Source organism: Adiantum capillus-veneris, chromosome 6 (assembly GCF_014529385.1).
Source record: "Adiantum capillus-veneris isolate H3 chromosome 6, ASM1452938v2, whole genome shotgun sequence".
In the NCBI taxonomy this organism is placed as follows: Eukaryota; Viridiplantae; Streptophyta; class Polypodiopsida; order Polypodiales; family Pteridaceae; genus Adiantum; species Adiantum capillus-veneris.
Window position 1 is genome coordinate 97,810,623 of NC_140936.1, and position 17,151 is coordinate 97,827,773.

Genomic DNA, 17,151 nt, shown 5'->3' on the forward strand with positions numbered 1-17,151 from the left:
ATATTAACCATAGGTGACTAATTATTGCTGGTAAACAGGGCTACAGGCAGACGGCTAGGATGAGCATCACTCGAGACATATTTAAGCTACAATAGATTCGGGACAAGCTCATGGCCACACATTGTATGCAAAAGAAAACCAAGCCAATAGCAATTAGGGACCCTATCTCCAAACCATGTAAACCCATCAAAATTTTCAAACACCATAATAGACCCTACCTACATAGACGAGCTAAAGAAAACATAATATATGTTTAGGAGTATGGTTGGGGTCTGGGATGTGACTTCGATAACAAGCAGTGGGGATTGCTTGGATACCTATCACCCATTTAGTACAAATTAGTTCTAACTAACTATACTTGTGGTTGGTTGGCAGGTAAAGATCCCTGCTCTCATATGAGAGGTGTTCTGGCTAAAACTCCTAGTATCAAAGTATCTTGTAATAAATTTTTATCAAGAAATTCTCCATTTTTTGTTCTTTACACAATATGGTTTGAAAATAGTATTTAAGTCTCTCAGTATATGATTCTGAATGAAGGGATTTAAAATTCAAACACACACAAAATTTCCGAGGATACCTTTGGTCAGGTATCCATTGTATACTTGAGAAAACTTAAGACTGGTATGAGAATAATTTAATCTCTAATGGTGGGCTTAATACTTATACGGTGATTGATTTAGCATTTTTGGATTCCATCTCTCATTCGGTTGGGATATGGAATAGAAGAAGACATTCTTGTTCCACCGATTGTTATCCAATGTATAATTTCTTGTTTCAAAGGTGTGGAATTTCACAAAAAGCTGCTTGATTTGGAGAAACAAGCTATAATCACCCACTATATATCAGTTTTAAACACAACCTCTGTTAATGACTGGCTCTCTTTACTACTTCTTTCTAAGAAAGAGAAGGAAAAGCTTTTAGAGGCATTTAGTGCCTTCTTAGCCAAATTACCCATTATTAATGCCCAAGATAGTTTAGATCTTGATTTTTATTTCACTTCTTTTCCCACTATTTTGAACAAGTCGTATTTCATCAATAACCTCCCCGTTGTCCCTATAGAAATTAAGTATTCAAAAAAAGTTATTGATCCTCTTCTAGATCTAGACCTTCTTGAAGAAGAAGACAAAGAAGCTCTGAACTTTCTAGCAAATGCAAATAATATATCCTAAGAACGAACCGTTTCTAAATATTTTTTGGAAGTAATCCCACTCCTACCACCCAGTCAAGTTGAACTGGATGCTATTCGACTTGAGTGCAAGCTCTAGGATTATGAAATATTGAACCACCATGCACCATTTACAATTTGTTTGCTAGGTTTTCTTTGAAGCATTCCCATAGACATTGTCGAGCAATGTAAAACCATAGCCCTACATTCCAAACATCTCTTATCACAAGATTTTCTCCTCGAGCTTAAGAAGATCAAATTATCTAATGTGGATGGTAAAAAATGTCCAAGTTCTTCAATCATTGATCGCACCAAAGGACTCTCATTTATGGAGAGATCAAAGGATCAAAAACATCTAAGAAACTATTGGAACTCTTATAGACCCTTCCTCAAATGCCAATGCAAAAGGGTTGATCCAAACTCCAATTGTGCCTCTTCGATCATTTGTTTTGACCAATTTTTGTGGTATGTGTTCCAAAATTTACCAAGGTTCTTTCACTTTTCATCGGGGCCTACACTAGTATATGCCTTTATAGCTTGGGTAGGCTCATTTCCAACAGAATTAAGGCATGTTGTAATCATTTATTATATGTTTCATGAGCACATGCTAAAAGCGGCCAAAGGCCTAGTCATGTACACACCAGGGACTCCACTTCTCCAAAGGCTGCAAAACACACTAGTATCTAACACAATTGAAACCTTACTCAAACCTCCAAAAGTTAAGGAGCAGTTGAAGAAGATTACACACACACCAAGAAGCATGGCATCAACAAGTAAGAAACCAAGGCAGTTGAGAGGATCTGAGGACTACGGAGATACTGCCAAAGCACTTGAATACTCAAATTCTAAAGACTAGGTACGCTCATTTACTACAAGAAATAATGGTTTTCTACATTTTGAGCATAGTACTAGGATGCATGAGAGATTTATTCACATTTTTTTAATGGAATTTATTAACCTTAAAGTATTTTTTCAAGCAATGGTAAATAGTTTTCACATCAACAAAGACTTATGGGTTTGTTTTGGCTGGAAATAAACAAAGAACCTAAAATATACTCTTTACAATCCAACTTTGGTGTTTGCTAAAGAGTTTGATGAAACACAACCATGTGGATGCTTAACTCATAACCTATTCTCCAAGTTTTTAGTTGACTTAGAACCCTTTGGAAAACATGTAATCACCACAAACCCTAACATAGCTAGACATAAAATATTCCAAGAATTTATACGGAAAGGATTAAATCACATCGCTTTAGTACCTGGTAACCCTTCCTCAATAGTAAAAGAACTTGGCAAAGCATGGAAGTCTTTATGTACCCTGTTAGGATATGAGGATAGTAAAGCACATCACAATTACATCCAAAGTTTAGTTAATGAGACCTTTTTCCAAAAATTCCCTTTTCACACACAAAACCAAACTCCATGGTATATAAAAACAGACTTGATGAATGAAATTCAATATATTTTACAATACTTATTTATCTCTAGATTAGATAAATCAGCACAAACTCCACTGTTCATATGTAAAAAGCTCATTCAACTAGCAGCATGAAGAAGATTAGAACCCTTGAGTTCCATCTTCTCCCCTCAAGTGAAGAAGAAATTTGTCAAGCCATAGGGTCTTATACACAAGAAGTTCGGTTAGAAACACCATTGGAATACTCTCTCTGTATCTTATGGGAAATTTTAAAATTCACAAAATGGACTTTAGATGGATCACTAATGCACACAATTGTGCATTTACTCCTGCTACAACTATAATCACTAAATTAATCAAGGGATTACTACAAGGATTTATAGAACACGCCAAAATAATACATAAAAAGCTACACACTTTTTCGAGGAGACAAACCAATGGGTATTGGCATGGATGATCAACAATCAATATGATTTTTTGATCAATCTACCAAAACAGATCACAAACATTCATTCATTTGACATAGCATCCTGTTATGAAGCTATCCCTCATAAAGGCACACATAGCTTACTTGAGGTACTTGCCAATATTGTTAAACTCATTAAAATTATGAAATATCAGGGTTTTAAGAAATACCACAAGCAGATTCTGCTTACCAAAAAGAAAAGTGAGGTGGTTTGGACATTTGAGTATTTACACAATATTAATGAATTTGTGCTGGAGAATTTTTTAACAAAATTAGGCGAATACATTTATTGCCAAGAAAAAGGTATACCAATGCGATATAATTGTTCTCCATAATGGTGTAATCTATACTTCGCATGGTTTGAAATTCAATATATAAAAATATATCTCGTCTTAAATGATATGATATAATGAAATCCTGTTTATATTCATAGAGATATATGGATGATTTATTGTTTTCCAATAATCCCATTATTTCATGATGTCTTGACCACAAAAAACCCTTGTCCCATGAGGACCCCTTTACAATTTACCCATTAGACATTATTGGGATCAAAGCCACAGACAATGGAAACCAAGTCACATATCTACATACATATATCCAATTGTGTGAACCAATAGAAGGGGAATATGCTACATACACCCCATGGAAAAAACAAAAATTACCATGTCCTAATGTTTCATTTATTCATGCGGCCAGCAATCGGCCAAAAAAGATGGCATATAATGTGTGCATATCACAAGTACTTCCCATATTATACAATGCATCCCAAGAATCATACGCTATTACAGACTTAAATAAACTTATTTCTATGTTTGTAAAGAATGGTTTCAAAAAGAGAGAATTGTTACACATATTACCAAATTTATTGAAGAAAATAAAATTCTTGGCATTAGATTTACCATAATACCTTAAAACATAGAATTGGTAGAGGAAAGGTCCACTTGGTGGCCTACCCTCCACCAAGTGTACCTTTTCTCATGGATGGGGGACGGCCACACACACACACATAGTATATTGAACATATGCCACATACGACTATCGCCCTTTGACATTACACACACACACACATACATAATATATGATGTTGAGAGAGAAATAGAACCACAAAGTGTGTAGAATACACACATGAAATGATGTATATATAGAGGGGACCTGGGTGCCATATATAGAGAAGCCATATATTGAGTAGCTTCACATATAAGCTCAACACCCCCGCTCAAATAAGGGTTCCTAACTGTGGATGAAAAAACCCTTGGGGGATCAAGGGAAAAACCCACAGCTCTATATACACCCACCGTTATATTATAAAAATCATTGAATGTACAAATGTTCATGAGGAGCTACATCACTCCTTTTACAATGAATATTTTATGAGGAGCTACATCACTCCTTTTACAATGAATGTTTTATGAGGAGTTACATTACTTCTATCCTATCAAATACAATAATGAATACAAAGGTTCAATAAAGAGGTGTAAAGGCTATTGAGTAGCTCGTAATTAGAAGTGTCTCTGTGAATCTGTTGTGTAGCTTGTCATCAAAATGGCATCACCAAACATGTCGTCATAAATCTTTTACCAAGTTTGTCTTCATGAAATCAATTCTACATAGATCATAGACTCAAAAAACATAGTCATGAAAATTATTAGCATCGTTAGTAAAATAATTACGTTCACAATGCCATAAGAGATGGTTCACGATGCCACTCTTTTGACGATATATATACGCACGAAAACATATAAGTATGAACATAAAAGTACAAGCTGCGTGATAAGGTGATGCAAATGACATGTGTATATACTACATAAAATGACATTTATCAACATCATGATATCACCGAGAATAATCATTGTATCAACAAAACAACATCATGGTATCACCGAGAATAACCATGGGATCAACGAAACAACATCATGGTATCACCGAGAATAACAATGGCATCAACGAAACAACATCATGGTATCATCGAGAATAACCATGGCATCAACGAAATATCATCATGGTATCACCGAGAATAACCATGGTATCAATGTAATACCATTGACATATCTAAAAAGTAAATAATATAAAATTTCACAAGTTTTGACGACATGCCAGCACAAATTTACTAATTCTTTACCTTGGCACAGGTAACTACTTCATTGGCAGATGAATGATGGACGGGTTTGGAGACGGAAGAAGGCTCCAAGCAAGACACAACTGGATTTCTAAATAAAAAAACAAGCCGTATGGCTTTTCTTTGCAAATATTTCCCACATGGAATAGTTTGTTAATTTTGGTGGAGGCACAAACCCTTGATTAAGTAAATAAATCTCCAATGTCAAAGATATCATTTTCTTTGTTTTGAATAATTGGTGAAAAGGGATAAGCCTAAATGGTTAAGCTATATTTTTAACAACACCCGATGGGTGGCTACACTTGCCCAAGAGAACCATTTTTACATGCTCAATTAATGCAGGGATTTCAATTTTTTAATTATATAAGTAATGATGTGTGCAAGAAGTAGGAACGCAACTGTGTTGCGTAGGCTTTAAGAAGCACACAGTCATTCTATTCTCAAGTGCTAGTGTAAATTTCAGTAGACTGTATTGCGTAGGTTTTTTGAGGAACACACAAGCCCTCTAATTGCAACTAAGAGCGCAGGGACTGTAGTTGGCTACTGGCAACGCACACAATCTATTTCTTTTGCACCTTACAGGTGGCCCCTTGACCCTTGTGGGTGACAGTAAGAGCACACACATCACCCTTCACTTGTTGCGCAACCTCCTCATCACCGCAACATAAGCCCCTCACGGTGGCTACACACAGTGTCTCTCTCTACCTCACCCTACAAGCTACGAGAAGTTCAACCTCCTAATCACCATAAATGGATGCCCCATAGCCTGGTTGCACAACCTGTTTCTCATCCCAACCAGCTGCAACGGACATGCATCTCAACTAACAAGACCCAAAGAGGGGCTGGAAGCATCCAAGTACAAACGACCATCTAAACGGTAGGTAACGAAAGGTTTTTTCTGCACACGCACAAGGGAAGGCATTTCTTTATACCAGGTTATACACACACAAGATGTTTTTAGGAGGATAACAAGTAGGATAATTTCGTTGTTTTCTCTCCCAAAATCACACATATAGGTAGATATACACACGTGGATGTTTCCACATACATTTACACACATATAAAAGCTATGTTTATAGCCATCACTATAAGTATGACACTAATAAGGCATTAACACATTAGAAAATTTTGAAATACCGATTGATTCATAGTTATATAAACATAAAATCACATGTGTATACACACGCACATGCATGATTATGCAAAGGATTTTATTTTAGGATGTCACACACATGCATATACACGGGCATATACACAAAAGTACACAATACACATATGGAATGTTTTCACATAACACAAAGGCACTTACATAAGTAAATATACAATCATAATGTAGCATTAAAGTAAAGCAAAGAGGATAATACTGATAAAAAATAGTAATAATCATCATCATAAAGCTAATAACTATCAAAAAATATCATTTGAAGGGATTAGCAGCGACTGAATTGTGGATTCTTGGACAATAAGTGTATACAAGAGAGATAACACAGATGACAACAACAAATAATAACCAAGTACTGCAATACATGTGCTTTACTTACATAAGTTTCATTCGGGTTAGGATCATGTGATTAAACAAAGCTGTTAATTTATATTATGTCCTCTTCTTTGGAAAGGTTTATTAAAAAAAAACCCACTAAGGGTTTTGTTAAGTAAGTAAGCATAAATATAGAGGTTGATAAAGATATGAAGCATTGGTTATCACAACCTCATGTGAGGAAGAAAGTCAATGTTTACTTCAGGCTTTTTTTAAAAAAAGAGTGATATTACAAACAAAATACTGCAAAAAATTTTATAAATTAAAAAACTTAGCCTTAAAATAGAAAAATATCATTAGTAAACAAAGATTTTGTTGAATCTAGATGGTAAAATGTAATTGTATATACCATAGAATGTAGCAATTGGCAGACTCATACAGATATATTTAAAAATACTCATAAAGTGGGGCAAAAGTTAGGACTATTACGTAGGATATTAACCATATGTGACTAATTATTGCTAGTAAATAGGGCTATAGGTAGACGGCTAGGATGAGCAGCACTCGGAACATATTTAAGCTATAATAGATCCGAGACAAGCTCATGAGCGCACATTATAGGCAAAAGAAAACCAAACCAATAGCAACTAGGGACCCTATCTCCAAATCATGTAAACCCATCAAACTTTTCAAAGACTGTAATAGACCCTACTTACAAAGACGAGCTAAAGAAAACATAATATATGTTTAGGAGTATGGTTGGGGTCTGGGATGTGACATTGATAACAAGCTGTGGAGATTGCTTGGATACCTCTCACCCATTTAGTACAAATTAGTTCTAATTAATTGTACTTGTGGTTGTTTGGAAGGTAAAGATCCTCGCTCTCATCTGATACAAGTTTTGGCTAAAACTCCTAGTTTGTCGTGTATCAAAGTATCTTGTAATAAATATTTATTAACAAAATCTTCTTTTTTTGTTCTTTACACAATATGGTTTGCAAATAGTATTTAAGTCTCTCAGTATATGATTTTGAATGATGGGTTTTTAAATTTAAACACACACACAAATGTTTGCATAGAAGAAATTTGTTAACCTCCACACCCAATTCTCCTTTATTGATTGATGAACTGTAGAAATGGAAGAATTTTTAATCGGTACTTCTTCCACAAGGGGAGATGAAAGGGCGGTGGTAATGCGTGTGGTAGTCTCCACCCAACCGTGCTATCTTATAGCCTCCCCCAACGGACACACTCTTTGGCCATGTTAGTGGCCTTGCCCATAGGACCCATGTCCTTACGTTACCCCCCCCCCCTTGGAGAATCGTTTTAGTCCTCAAAAACAATCATAGGAAAACATTTCTTAAGTGTGGAGACATTCTCCCATGTAGAACCTTCTTCAGGTCTATCTAGCCATTTTACCAACACCTCTCGTTTGACATGATGTCTAGCGCGAAGCTCATGAGAATCCACAATCTTTTTGGGCTCATGAGGAATGCTCGGCGGTTTGGTAAGGTCAACTAACACACCTGTGTCAGTGACGTTATCATTCTGTCCTAGTTGTTTTCGTAAATGGCTAACATGAAAAACAAGATGAACTTGTGAGTGCTCTGGGAGAGATACCTTATAGGCCACTTGACCTATACGTTTGAGAATGGTAAACGGTCCACAATAGCGTGGTGAAATTTTAGCAACATTTCCCGTCTTCAGACTTTCTGAATGCTCCGGAACTTTGAGGAAAACCTTGTCTCCTTCTTCAAAAGTAGCAAGACGACGATGCTCATCTGCGTACTTCTTATATCGATCTTGAGCTTGCTTAACATTCTGTCAAGCAACTTGAAGCATGTTAAAAAACGTCTTGGAGAAAATCCTTCGCTTATTGTATCTTCTCCTTAGCCAACCCCACCGTAACGGGTGATCTAGGTTGAAATCCATATAAAAGCATAAATGGACTAAACCCTGTAGTAACATGCTTTGAACTACTATAAGAAAATTCCAATATAGGTAAGTAGTCTTTCCAATTGGTTTGCTTCTTGCTAACGTACACTCGTAGCATATCCTCTAGCACTTATTTAACTCTTTATGTTTGACTATCCATTTTAGGATGATCAGCCGTACTTACATTAAGTTTAGTTTCCAACTTTTAGAACACGTCTCTCTACAAGTGATTATCGAACTTTTGATCTCTGTCACTAATGATACTAGCTGGAAGACCATAGAGTTTATATATATGCTCTATAAATAGATGTGCTAATTTCAGTGTCTTAACCGTAGTCTTAGTGGGAATGAATCGATGCATCTTTGTGAGACGGTCTACAATTACCCAAATGACATCATGGCCACAATTTGTAGTAGGTAGTCCTACTACAAAATCCATAGAGATACTCTCCCACTTACCTTGTGAAATCTCTAAAGGATGTAAAAGGCCACCTACCTGGAGGCGCTCTGCCTTATTAAATTGGCGTTGTTGGCAGTTTAGTATGTATTCTTGAACATCATGATGTAAGCCCGGCCAATAAAATTGCCGTTGAACTAAGGCATACGTCTTATGAATACCTCGATGATCAGCACTTCGACTATCATGACACTCAAAGAAGATTTGGTGCCTAGTGTCTGAGTCCTTTGGCACACATACTCTACCTTTGTGGAATAACTGTCCATCGTCAATGGAAAAAATCTTCCATTGCACTTCGCATACCATTACTAGAATTCACCGCACTTTGCTCTTGAGAATTCACAAGACTTGAAGACAAGAAGTAACACAAAAAGATTTCATCTATTAAATTTTCTTTCTGCAAAATAAGAAGCACGGCTGTACATATAAGAGGTGCAGATTGTATATTTTGCTCACCAAGCAAAAGCACATGCTGGCCATTGGCCATAAAGGATAAGGAGTTGTGTTCATAAGTAGTGTGCAATGTGTTTCTTTAACCATGCAACCACTCCAGTACTAAAACTATATTAGCACAGTCCATGTTCATAACAAGGGTCATTGTATGATCTTGGACAATAAGCTCAAGCCCTTGAACTACCGTGTCCCATACTTTTTTATAATTCCCAGACATCTCCTCCACCACATACTTGTGAGAGCACGGATTCTGTGTAAGCTTCAATTTTTTGACTAGCTTATAGTTCAAGAAGTTATTAGTTGCACCATCATCGAATAAAACACGAACACGTTGTTCGTTAATAGTGCCATGCATGCAATTCAAATCATGGGGGCCAAAGGTGGGCTGCCACATTGAAGCAGACACACAACACTTGTGCTTTTCTTCCATATGAAGTACCTCTACAACACAATATTTAGGAGATGAATCTAATGTGAGGTGTTCCACCGTGTGCATGGCCTTTTCTTTGCCTTTCAAAAGAGGACAATCTTTCTTATCATGTTGGTCGGAAAGACATCTTAAACACAAATTGTGTTTCTTTGCACGCTCAAAATCAGCAGTGTTGAGAGACCCACGTGGAGTATCTCCTGAGTGCTTAGACTTCTTAGCCTCTTGTGGGCATGGAGAGGTAGATTGTCTCTTTCTCCTCTTGGAACGTGTGGGAGATCTACCTCACCATTCGCTCTTAGCCACATTGCTCTTAGCAAAAGTATTCTTAGAGTAGGAAACATTTCCTTTCCTCTCTTGTTCATCATCATATCTTAGGGCATGACTGATGGCTTCTTCCAAAGTTTTTGGATGTTGGGTCTTGGCGTGAAGACAATAGTCTTTGTCAAGGCCCCTATTAAAACCCCGTATCTTTTGGAATTCATCTAGACCTTCTAGTTTTAATATGATTTTCTGATACTTTGAAAGGTATTGTGTGAGAGAGAGGCCACACATGACGCATGCATATCCCATGCTAAATAATTCTTATCTTCTTCATTGGAGTCCAAAAACTCTTTGGAGAAAGAATCTTGAAATGCAGCCCAAGATGGAGGACGAGCATCTATTGGAAATGTCATCCACCACTTATAGTCCTTGCCTTTAAGAGATAGACTTGTTTCCACAACCATCTTTATATTCAGGGTGTGTCTCAATTGATGAATATCACTCCATTTGCGTAAGAACGTAATGATTGTATTCTTGTTGCGATCACGCTCTTCCCTGTAATATTTAGGAATGGTGATATTCTTAAGTAATACATTGCTACCTTCTTCATCTTCTACAAAATTTGTCTCTTGGACTCCTTGAGTTGTGCGACCTTGGTTCCCTTAAACTGTGCCTCTTTTGGCTCCTTGAATTGTCTGTGAATTCATAAATTTCACAAGTAACTCCGTAAGATTAGTAACATTTTCATTAAGTGAAGAGAGGTTGCATTCAAGTAACCTTTGGTGATTTTCCAAAGCCTTGAAAGCAACCATATCTACAAGTCCATGATCTCCTAGATCATCGTCATCATGCATATTAGTGTCAGCTGCACCCATGATGCCTTGATTTTGATCTACCTGCTCAAAATCAAACGTGTGTGTAGGTGGGATATCCTCACTGGCCATGATAAACACACACTAATGCAAAGAGAGAAAAAAAAACGACAACTTGTACCTTGTGAAATTGAAGTCTTTGTGTTTTGTATGCTCCGCGATTTGTGTTGCATGCGAACCTTGTCTTGTGGGAATTTGAGCACTTCACTCGTCGTTTGTTGTAAGAACACCTTTGTTGATTCTTCACAAAAACTGTCCTTTTTGTGAAAGATTTTGTTCACTTTGAAGCTAGCTCCTTGAGGAAAAAAGAAATTTTTGGAGGAAAACTTTCCTTCCTCCAAGAAGTAAAAAAGAACGGTGAAGCTATTTCCTTGAAGTTTGAAGCTTTACCTTTCCTTCTAGTTCTGCTTTCAACACAAGTAGGCTATCTTTCCTTCTTATACACAACAAGGTTCAATAGCTTAATGGTCAAGTGTTGGCCTCTTACCCTCATGGGGTGGGTTCAACCCTCTTTCATGCAAGGGTTAAGGGGGACTTCCTACGCACGCAACCAACGGCGCCAATGGAAGCTTTCGGAGCCTCGATGCCATCGAGTTTCCAGTCGAGTTTACCTTGGTCGCCCGCCTTAGTCGTGCGCTATGGGGCGGAGTCGCTGTGCTGTCTGCGGAATGTGGGAGAGAATGAGGACGTTGCACGCACATGCAACCTGCTTTTCATCTCCTTTCAAAAAAAAGCTCTGATACCAATGAAAGGGCGATGGTAATGCGTGTGCTAGTCTCCACCCAACCTTGGTATCTTATAGCCTCCCCTAGCGTACACACTGTCCAGCCGTGCCGGTCGCCTTGCCCATAGGACCCATGTCCTTACAGGAGAGTTTGTGTACCGACGAACATGGACATTCGGTGTAAAATTCTTTATCAATGTCACAATAATCCAAGTACATGGCACCCATGCATTAAGAAGACTTATGCTCTCGTACAAAAAGCAACTTTATTGGCCAGGTTTACACGGCTATGTCCAAGACTATGTCTTGCATTGCCAGAAATTTCAAGTTTATAAAGCAGAGTGCCTGAAGATAGAAGGTCTCTTGCATTCGTTAGAGATTCCCAATGCTAAAGGGGAAAGTATCTCTATTGATTTCATTGTGGGTTTACCAACCACTGTATGAGGTCATGACTCACTATGTGTGGTCGTAGACCGGTTGACTAAACTATGAAAGTTTATTCCAACCAAGTCAGTTATTAAGACTCTAGAGTTAGCTAAGTTATTTGTGGAAAATATGTAAAAGTTGTATGGACTGACAAGTAACATTGTGAGTGATCATGATCCCAAGTTTAACATTCATTCTTCGAAGGCTATGTTTAAATGATTGGGTGCACAACTCAACCTCAATACAACAGATCATTGTGAAATGGATGGTCAAACTGAAAGAGTCAATCAAGTGCTAAAGGATATGTTACAAGCATACGTTAGCAAGAAGCAATCAGACTGGGAAGAGTATCTACCTATTCTTGAGTTTTGTTACAATATCTCCAAGCATGTAATGATTGGATTTAGTCCTTTCATGCTCATGTACGGTTTTCAACCTAGGACATTAATTACGGTGGGGTTGACAACTAAAACTCCAACAAGTCAAGGATTTATCCAAGATTAGATGGATATGATGAAACTAACTTGTCAAGATGTTCAACAAGTGCATGATCAGTATAAGAAGTACGTTGATGAGAAACGTCTACAAGTTACCTTTACGAAAGGGGAAGAGGTATTTTTGCGTGTAGCAGAGCATTCAAAAAATTTGAAGATTGGGCGAATACCTAAATCATCGCCGAGATACTGTGTGTTGAGAGATAAAGAGACAGAACATAAATAGAACCCCAAAGTGTGTAGAATACACACATGAGATGATGTATATATAGAGGGGACCTGGGTGCTATATATAGAGAAGCCATATATTGGGTAGCTTCACATATAAGCTCAACACCCCTGCTCAAATAAGCGTCCCTAACTGTGGATGAGAAAACCCTTGGGGGATCAAGGGGAAAACCCACAGCTCTATATACACCCACCGTTATATTATAAAAATTATTCAAAGTACAAATGTTCATGAAGAGCTACATCACTCCTTTTACAATGAGTATTTTATAAGGAGCTACATTACTCCTTTTACAATGAATGCTTATGAGGAGTTACATCACTCCTATCCTATCAAATACAATAATGAATAATAAGATTCAATAATGAATAATAAGATTCAATAAAGAGGTGAAAAGGCTATCGATTAGCTCGTGATCAAAAGTGTCTCCGTGAATCTCCTGTGTAGCTTGTCATCAATATGGCATCACCAAACATATCTTCATGTTGTCATCAATATGGCATCACCAAACATGTCTTCATGTTGTCATCAACATGGCATCACCAAGCATGTCTTCATAAATTTTTTATTGTCACCAAGTTTCTCTTCATGAAATCAATTCTTTGATCAATCCTACATAGATTATAGAGTCAAAATACATAGTCATGAAAATTTTTAGCATCATTAGTGAAATAATTATATTCACAATGCCATAAGAGATGGTTGCGACACCACTCTTTTGACAACATATATACGCACGACAACATATGTGTACATAAAGTATGAATGTAAAAGTAGAAGATGCGTGATTGCGTGATGCAAATGACATGTGCATATACTACATAAAACGACATTTATCAACGTAGTGATATCAATGAATATCATCAAAGTAAAACATCATCATTGTATCAATAAAAATTAATAAATCATCATGGTATCAACAAAAAGCATCATGGTATCACCGAAAATAATCATTGTATCAACGAAACTTCATCATGGTATCACCGAGAATAACCATGGTATCAACGAAACAATATCATGGTATCACCGAGAATAATCATTATATCAATGAAACAACATCATGGTATCAATGAAACAACAACATGGTATCACCGAGAATAACCATGGTATCAACAAAATATCATCATGGTATCAACAAAAATCACCATGACCACAGTACTAACAAAAGATCATCATGGTACCATCAAAATCACTATGGTATCAACGAGAGATTATCAATAAAACCACGTAAACTATATCTCTGGAAAAATAACTATATTAGAATTAATAAAAGAATATATCATATAACAAAAGATCATATACCATCAGTAGCTCGACGGAATTTGGACGATCATCAACGGCTCGACTGAATCAGAACGATATTCATTTGATATCCATGAACAAATCTATAGATATTTGATATCTGGAAATATAGATATTTGATATCTGGAAATATAGATATCCAAGAAAAAATCATCAGTAAATGTCTCAGTATATATTAGACAGCTTGAAATAGTATAGATTTTTGAGAACATATATCTATAACATTGATTCGATTCGTAACTGTCTTCTGCAGCAAAGTTATATCAGTAACAAATATAATTGATGAAGAGAAAAATATAATTGATAACTTTTCAATGAGGAGGAAAATCAAAAGCAAAAGGCAAAATTTTCTTTTCAGACGTGTTCCCACTCTGAGAACGATAATCCAATATTGCTGCAAAATTTTAGAGAAAGTTTCTTCTGCAAAGTTGTAGACCACATCGATTTCGGTGGCTTGCACGAACCGTTTTTGCAAAATTGTTTTCAATTAGGATAAAAATAAAAAACACTAAAATGAAAGTTTCTTTTCAGGCATATACGCAATCTATGAAGGATAACTCAAAATCAGTATAGAATCTGAAAAAAGTTTCTTTCGCAAAGTTGTAGACCACATCAATTCTGGTGCCTTTAGCGAGCTGTTTCTGCACAATCATTTTAAATTAGCAAAAAAAATCAAAAACAAAAAGTAAAAGTTGCTTTTCAGACATGTGTGCAGTCCGCGAACGATAACTCAAAAGCAGTGCAGAATTTGAAAAAAGTTTCTTTTGCAAAGTTGTAGACGACATCAATTCCAGTGCCTCTCTAGGGTTGTTTCTTCAAAATTGTTTTCAATCAGGAGAAAAATCGAGAACAAAATCCGAAAGTTACTTTCCAGACATGTATGTAGTCCGCAAACGATAACTCAAAATCAGTGCAGAATTTTGAAAAACTTTCTTTTGCAAAGTTGTAGACCACATCGATTCCGATGCCCCTCATAAGCGTCTCCGCAAAATCGTTTTCAATCAAGAGAAAAATAAAAAACAAAAACGTCTTGCTCTGATACTATGTTGAGAGAGAAAGAGATAGCATAGAAATAGAACCCCGAAGTGTGTAGAATACACACATGAGATGATGTATATATAGAGGGGACCTGGGTGCTATATTTAGAGAAGCCATATAGTGAGTAGCTTCACATATAAGCTCAACAATGTGGGCCTTTCAAGATACTCAAGCGAGTCGATGATCAAGCCTACAAACTCTCATTACTAGCACACTCTTGTCTTCATTTGGTATTTCATGTAAGTCGTTTACATAAACTCTTGCATAGGGATGACAATGTCATTAACCTGCAAATTATGTTTGATTTTTTTGAAACTCCTACCCAACCACACGGAACTCAACAAATCTTAGACTATCATGAATGATGATTTATGTACACATCATCATGTACGTCGACAAGATTTAGCCAAGTAGAAAGATCGACCTAACGAAGGTGCCACTTGGGAAAACATTAGTGTTCTTAAGAAGAAGTTTCCCACTTTTGTTTTCCCAAGAAGGGGGGAGTAATGTAATGCCAAGGGCAATCTTGGGGGTGATGGAGCATGCCAAGTCCCGACTCCTATATATAGGCAAGCAATCCTACAAGGCCAAGGGCCTATAAATAGGGAGTTAGGGAGCAGGATTCAACTAAGCAGCACCTTGGGGCATTTCAAACACTTCCACTCAAATAGGAGTCCTTAACTGTGGATAAAAAAACCCCCGGGGATACAAGGGAAAAACCCACAACACTATATAGATGCACTCAATGTATTAATAAATTTTCAAATTTACAAAATATGTTCCCAAGGAGCTACATCACTCCATACTATCCAACAATTGCCATGAAGGATCATAAAAATTATAATCGACACAAATTTGAAGTTTTAATTGCAGGAGCTACATCACTCCTTTTTTACAATGTACCCCTTTCAAGGATTGTTGGAAATTGAATAACCTTATACAATTGAGGTATTGCAAATGCTTTGGTAGAGCAGCTTTAGCATCTTTGATCCCTTGCATATATTACTTGATGTGATTTTTATCCTATAAACAACAACAACTCAAGAAACATATCAAGATGTGAAGCTAGAAATAATGACATCACATTGTCCTTAGAGACGGTTTGTGACATTTCTCTAGAGACGACAGAGAAACAAAAGTAATGTCGATGAATCACATGTGCACAGATATATATACAATGTGAACACAAAATAAACAATATGATGAGGCCTAAAAAAAATTAAAACTGTATAATCGTCATGGTGTCTTGTATCATGGCATCATGGAACTCTCCATGGTATCAACAAGAAATATAATGTGCCATTTCTCGTCTTAAGAAATCATTTGGGCATTGAGTAATGCAACAATGCATCGTAAACATGCCATGAATCATTAACAAATAGGAAAGACTGATGTCATGAGACGAGAAATATTATCATGGCATCAACAACAAAGTCACAAGATGATAGCCTCAACCATATTGTACATAGCCATAGAAATATTAGCTTTTACAATAAAATTTTAACTAATGGTGTTGACAAGACAATAGCTTCAGTCATAGTGTACTTTTCTTTCTAGATATAAAAGTATTAGCTTTGATGATTAAATTTTCACAAAAGGAGTTAATAGCATGATACTTTAATTATAGGTTCTTTTACTTGAAGCCGTATGCATAGTTACTTTGCTCATAAAATTCTTTTCTATCCATATCACAAGTTGTGTTCTCAAGACAAGCATGGATCAAATTATATGATTTCACTTTACGTAACACCCAAAGCATAATTAACCAATATTAAAACCACCAATGTTATATATAATAGTTTAGCTGCCAATTTCAATACATTCGTTCCACATATAATAATTAAAGAGTAAAAAATAATTGAATAGTTAAATCAACAACATCATAG